We start from the raw sequence: 6873 nt of genomic DNA, 5'->3' as shown, positions 1-6873 counted from the left end.
CAAAAGCCAGAATTGACAAATGGGATCTAATTAAACTAAAGAGCTTCTGCACAGCAAAAGAAACTACCATCAGAGCAAACAGGCAACCTACAGAATGGGAGAAAATTTTTGCAATCTACTCATCTGACAAAGGGCTAATATCCAGAACCTACAAAGAACTCAAACAAATTTACAAGAAAAAAACAACCCCATCAAAAAGTGGGCAAGGGATATGAACAGACATTTCTCAAAAGAAGACATGCATACAGCCAACAGACACATGAAAAAATGCTCATCATCACTGGCCATGAGAGAAATGCAAATCAAAACCACAATGAGATACCATCTCACACCAGTTAGAATGGCAATCATTCAAAAGTCAGGAAACAAAAGGTGCTGGAGAGGATGTGGAGACATAGGAACACTTTTACACTGTTGGTGGGATTGTAAACCAGTTCAACCATTATGGAAAACAGCATGGTGATTCCTCAAGGATCTAGAAGTACCATATGACCCAGCCATCCCATTACTGGGTATAGACCCAAAGGATTATAAATCATACTGCTATAAAGACACATGCACACATATGTTCATTGCAGCACTATTCACAATAGCAAAGACTTGGAATCAACCCAAATGTCCATCAGTGACAGACTGGATTAAGAAAATGTGGCACATATACACCATGGAATACTATGCAGCCATAAAAAAGGATGAGTTTGCGTCCTTTGTAGGGACATGGATGCAGCTGGAAACCATCATTCTCAGCAAACTATCGCAAGAACAGAAAACCAAACACCGCATGTTCTCACTCATAGGTGGGAACCGAACAATGAGATCACTTGGACTCAGGAAGGGGAACATCACACACCAGGGCCTATTATGGGGAGGGAGGATGGGGGAGGGATTGCATTGGGAGTTATACCTGATGTAAAGGACGAGTTGATGGGTGCTGACGAGTTGATGGGTGCAGCACACCAGCATGGCACAAATATACATATGTAACAAACCTGCACGTTATACACATGTACCCTGGAACTTAAAGAATAATAATAATAATAAAAAAGACATTGAATTGTAGACTAAATAGGTGAATTGCATATTATGTGAATTATATCTCCATGTAACTATTTAAAACAAAAATGGCCAAAGCTAAAAGAGAATTATAGATAGCCCCAGTTAACTAAAAAGTAAACTGAAAAGTTCTAGGTCGATGTATGACTTTTTCTGTTTCCTTTGCATTATAAATTTCTCCCAAATGGAGGTGAGCAGCCTTTGTTATCATTTTACATTTTACAAGCCCTTGTACAAATAAGATCTGTTTGGGTCTTCACTATAATTCAGGAGCAAGAAAATTATTTCCTTTATTTTATATAACAGCATGTGGCAGCTTCGAGCTCATGAGATTTACTGTGGTTCATTCAGCTGGCTGTAGCAGAGGTCAGTTCTTCCGCACCTAAATCCTGGGTCCTTTCTTCTACACTGTGTAGCATTTCAGGGTGCCAGGTAGGTACTGTCATGCAGAGATGACACTTCTGACCCATCTCACTAAGAAAATGCCCAAGACTTGATTTTTTGGGGAGCTGGCCTAGCCAACCTAAGACCCCATTCAAGTATAATCTAACTAATCGGAGGTCTCATGGTACCATGGAAAGAACCTTTTGCTTTTGAGTCCTTTGCTTTTTTGAAATTTATTTCCATTTTGGCTCATCCTTTTATTTGCCTCAGGGCCTAGCACAGTACCTGATGTTCCAAAAGATTTGAATGAAGAATCTATGAATACTGTACACAGCTTGTCATGCATTACATCTCAATATAACTGTTGGAGGTGAAGGGGAGTGAGCAAGGAATTTCTTATTCTACGTGGGAGTACCATGAAAAGAATCATGATTTCAAGCAAGAAGACCCAAAGTGGCCTCAATTTTCTCTTCCGTAAAATGAGAAAAAAAGAAATACCATGCTCACGGTTGTCATAAAGATTTAATGACAGTATATCTGAAAAACCCTGTTTCACAATGGGCACACAACCAATGTTCATTAACGCTAAATCAAATACTAGCCCAGTACCTTGATATCTCCTATGGAGACCAGTAGTTCTGGACACGGGATTCTAAAGTTCAGTGACGATCAATATCAAAAGGTGCTGATTAGATTTGCCAAACTTGAACTGTCTACCTAATTATAAGGAAGAAACTATTGTTAATTTTATTTCATGTTGTATATAAAATTGTGTTCTCTTGTAACTTCAGATTAATTTTATATCTTGGTTTGCACTCACATTCGAGTGTGTGTATGTGTGTGCATGTGTGTTTATTTTAGTGACCCCAAACCTAGTTACATATCAGACTCAAGGTGGGCCAGGCGCAGTGGCTCATGTCTGTAATCCCAGCACTTTGGGAGGTGGAAGCCAAGGTGGGCAGATCACCTGAGGCCAGGAGTTCAAGACCAGCCTGGCCAACATGGACAAACCCTGTCTCTACTAAAAATTAGCTGGGCATTGTGGTGTATGCCTGTAGTCACAGCTGCTTGGGAGACTGAGGCACAAGAATTGCTTGAACCCAGGAGACAGAGGTTGCAGTGAGCTGAGATGGCACCAGTGCACTCCAACCTGGATGACAGAGTTAGACTCTGAAAAAAAAAAAAAAAAAAAAAATCACTCAGGCTGCTATTAAATGCACAGATTGTAGTATAAAGACTTTGACTTGGCCAGGCACAATGGCTCACACCTGTAATCCCAGCACTTTGGGAAGCCGAGGTAGGTGGATCACCTGAGGTCAGGAGTTTGAGACCAGCCTAACCAACATGGAGAAACCCCGTCTCTACTAAAAATACAAAAATTAGCTGGGCGTGGCAGCACATGCCTGTAATCCCAGCTACTGGGGAGGCTAAGGCAGGAAAATCGCTTGAACCTGGGAAGCGGAAGTTGCAGTAAGCCAAGATTGCGTCATTGCACTCCAGCCTGGGTGACAGGAGCGAAACTCCATCTCAAAAAAACAAACAAAAAAAAGAGTTTGACTTAGTAAATCTGGAATATTTGGAGAGTTTCTACTTTAACTAAGCTACCAGGTGATTCCCCAAACATCACTGAATCACTGATAAAACCATTCACTGGACATTTTCTAAGAAATGTTTTCTTATGTAGATTGCAAAACGCATCCATTTACCAAATAAAACTCTGAACTATGTTGTTATTTCAGAAGAGAACATACTATAGGAGGGCAAACCTTTTCTCTCCTGCCTTACTAGAATTAAAAGGAAGTAATAACATTCTGAAAGTCTGTGAACGCAGGAATCTTCTGAAGAGACAATGTTCTGCCAAATCTTGCCATTTGAATTATCTTCATTCACCATTTCAAAGGGACTTTTCAATCAAAGGAAGCTGTAAATTCTTACTACAAGTTGATAACCTCATTCTGATGAAAGTCATAACACAAGAAGAGTCAAGGGTCAAGAAAAAATAGCAGAGGCTCACACCTGTAATACCAATACTTTGGGAGGCCAAGGTGGGAGGATGGCTTAAAGCCAGGAGTTCAAGACTAGACTGGGCAGCAAAGCGAAAACCCGATCTACAGAAAAAAAAAAATTAATAATTTAAATTAGCCTCTACAAAAATAAACAAAATTAGCCAGGCGTGGTAGCGTGCACCTGTAGTCCCAGCTACTTGGGAGGCTGAGGTGGGAGGATCACTTGGGCCTGAGAGGTTGAAGCTGCAGTGAACCAAAATTGCACCACTACACTCTAGCCTGGAAACACAGCAAGTCTCTGTCTCAAAAAATAAAATAAAATAATGAAAAAACAAAAACAAAAAAACTAAACCCAATATCAACAGGACACCTAAGATGAGGCCAGTTCAGAGAAGCGCAGAGTTAGAGATCATCAGGCATCCATGCTTAGTTATTTAGAGCAGGTTGAGCACTGGGTAACTCCATTCCATTTCAGTCAAAATAGGAAACCTTTGAGGGTTTACAGTTGTCTCTATTAAAGAAAGTACATGTACTCTAAGAACCTTGAGCTATAGTGTGCTTTGTCTACCCAGGAATTCCCAAATGCTTTTTCATATTCTGCCAGCGTGATTCTACTATACATTTACTATACATTCTCTTATTTTTTGGGACATTTACTGTACATTCTTAGTCAACGTCTTCTGCTTCCTCCAAAAAATATAATAATAATAATAATTAAAAGTATCCAGAAGCCCAGGGGCTGGGGAAAGGAGGGATTAGGGTATTCTAATGGCTTTCTGTTTGGGATGATGAAAACTTTCTGGAAATGGGTAGTGGTGATGGTGACACAACATTGTGAATGTACTTAATGCCCGTGAATTAAGGGCACATTTTTAAATGGTTAAAATGGTACATTTTATTTTATGTATATTTTACCAAATATAATCATAAAAATCATAGAATCAAAAAAAATCACAGGCCAGTATGTTAATCACATTTCCTGTCACCCTGGGGTGTAGAGGGTTGGTCCTGGTGGGCAAAACAAAGATTCAAATACATAACTTGATGGAAATGTAAAGCACTCCTTGAAAGCTGAACAGAAAACTTCCCTGCAACATACCTAGGCCAGCGCTTCTCAGAGTTTAATGTGCAAACGGATCCCTTGGGTGATCTTGATTCAGCAGATCTGGGTGGGGCCTGAGGTCCTGCATTTCAAAAGGCCTCCAGGTAATGCAACCGTGTACATGGACCTTACTTAAAGTGGCAAGACACCTGAACACTTCAAAGTACACAGAATGTCACCCTATCACCAACTAGAATAACAGTCTCCTCACCAGGAGACGAAGAGGATAGATAGTATCTCTCAGGTGAATTGGTTAAGGGCTTAACTTACCTATCGACCACGTTTGTGGAAATGCGTTTAGAAACCTGGACAGAAGACCTGCCTGCGGAGGCCCCCCTACGGAATCCGCCCACCTCTGGGACTGGGAAGCAGCCACAGACAATAAGGATAGTTGAGACACTTAGTTGCCCAGAAAGCCCTCGTGCAAACTTCAAAACACTCTTGAAAATGCCCTTCTCAAGCTCGAAGAATGCCTGGAATTCAGTGGCCTTTTTCCAACATAAAGATCTCTGACTCGGTTTTGACTGAGAGCTCCCTACAGAAGAACCTTGCAATGCATCCCTGGAAAACTGACAACGCCCTGTATATGCTGACAAGCTCAGCCCCTCCCTTACAAATGGGTCAGAAAGCGAAATTTGTTGCTGTTGTTGTTGTTTAAATGTCTTCTAAGGCTCTGCCGCGTTAGGCGGAGGAGATCCCCGTTTTTCGGGCTGCGCGGGCAGGGCAAGCACCTCCAGGGCTGTACAGTCAAGCTCTCTGGAGTGCGGAGTTTTCAAGCCCCGCGGCGGAGGCTCAGCGGGCACTCAGGCAGCCCCACCAGCTTCCAATAACCAGCGCCGCGCTCCGCTCGCGTCACTCCAAGGCACCGGCTCCTGCCCCCTCCAGATACGGTTGGCTGCGCCAACAGAAACTCAAAGGCCCTTTTAATCGGGTAAAAGAGAAGCTCAGCAGAAAGTGAAACAGTTTCCGTCCCTTGAGTGAAAGGGTGCCAGGCCAGGGAGGAGAAAGAAGGTGGCTCCCAGACACCTGTGGCTGCCGCAGGTGCGTGTTCAGGCACACCTGTTGATGATTCCCCCAAAGAGACCCTGTGAGGCGCTGCCGCCCCGGGGGCGATGGGGAAGCAGGGAAAAAGTAAATGTCCGATGAAGTACACCGCGCACTCTGCAGAGAAACCTAGGGCACGTCAACCCCTACTTACTCGCGCTGCCCCCACCCCCGCCTGCACAAACGACCCAGGGCACCAGCGCGAATTCTCGCCCACCAAATCATTCCCTGGCCAAAGTAGGGACAGGAGGGAAGGCATCTCGGCGACGCCTGGGCACAAGCTGCCGCGCCTCGGCGGCTCTCCCAGGGCGCGCTGCAGGCAGCACCGGGGCCGGGGAGGGAGACAGAGGAGGGTACTCGCCTAGAGCGGGTGGCGGCCGCGGCCGGCGGTGTCGGGCGCTGGGCGAGGACGAGGGCGGCTCTCCGGGGCGCTGGGCGGCGCGGCACTAGTTGCTGGGCTGGTGTCCACTGCGCTCCCTGCGCGCGTCGCTGGCAGCACTTCACCCGAGCCGGAGTGCGGGAGGCTCCCCGGGAATGGGAGGGCGCCAGCGGCCTCCGCGGCTGCTCCCGTATATTATTGTGACTTGGGCTATTTCCTGTTTAGAGGTTTGAGAGAAGGGGAAAAAAAATCCAGGGTGGGGGCAGGGGGAGTTGGGCGGTGGCGAGCCAGAGAGCGGCGGCCGGGAGGGGAAGGAGGTGGGCGGCAGCTGTCACCTTCTTCCTTGAGACCAGAGGGTTCTGGGCGCGCGAGACGGGGAGAGAGAAGCAGCTGCTCGCAGCGCTACTTTGGGGTGTCGGGAAGGGCGGACAGGGTGGGCCTGCACGGACGCCACCCAGCGGTGGGGCAGGGGCCGCGGCCGCCTGGGAGACCTTTGTCACTGGAGCCTGCGCGCCCACTTTGCCGCCTCTTTTCTTTTTCACAGAACTGCAGCTCAGCTTCTCCCCAGAGCGGGTGCAAGAAGAATTTGCTGGGCTTCTTTCTCTATGCGTGCCCAGGTCCGATTCCTGATCCTTTCCAGGGTATGGGCAAGGAGGAGGTTAGCTCCTCTACCCTTCAAAGCCCCAGGGAAGCATGGTTGTGGGCCACTGTGGGTGCGCGGGGGGCTCTTGGAGGGGCGGGGAGGTCACCGCTTTTATTGAGGGGTGTGAGACAAGTTAATGATTTTAGTGTAAAGTTAACTTTTACGACCCGCTTCCGTTCCCCTCCCCCGCCAGTCTCGCCCTTGCCGAGATCACTGGGTCTGAGGCCCCAATCCGGAAATACCGGTTCCTCCACCCGGACAA

The 6873-nt window shown here is 46.4% G+C and overlaps 1 protein-coding gene across 1 annotated transcript in view; it reads right to left on the bottom strand.

Moving 5' to 3' along the window:
* Positions 1 to 6445, bottom strand: part of TJP2 (tight junction protein 2) — a 139091-nt gene extending 132646 nt beyond the window's left edge. Inside the window, exon 1 of the mRNA XM_023213241.3 lies at positions 5951 to 6445. The gene's annotated coding sequence lies outside the window, so the exon portion shown is untranslated. The remainder of the gene's footprint in view (positions 1 to 5950) is intronic.
* Between the last annotated feature and the right edge of the window lie 428 nt (positions 6446 to 6873).

Source organism: Piliocolobus tephrosceles, chromosome 14 (genome assembly GCF_002776525.5).
Source record: "Piliocolobus tephrosceles isolate RC106 chromosome 14, ASM277652v3, whole genome shotgun sequence".
NCBI classification, from domain to species: Eukaryota; Metazoa; Chordata; class Mammalia; order Primates; family Cercopithecidae; genus Piliocolobus; species Piliocolobus tephrosceles.
This window is presented reverse-complemented; position numbering and strand designations above follow the sequence as displayed.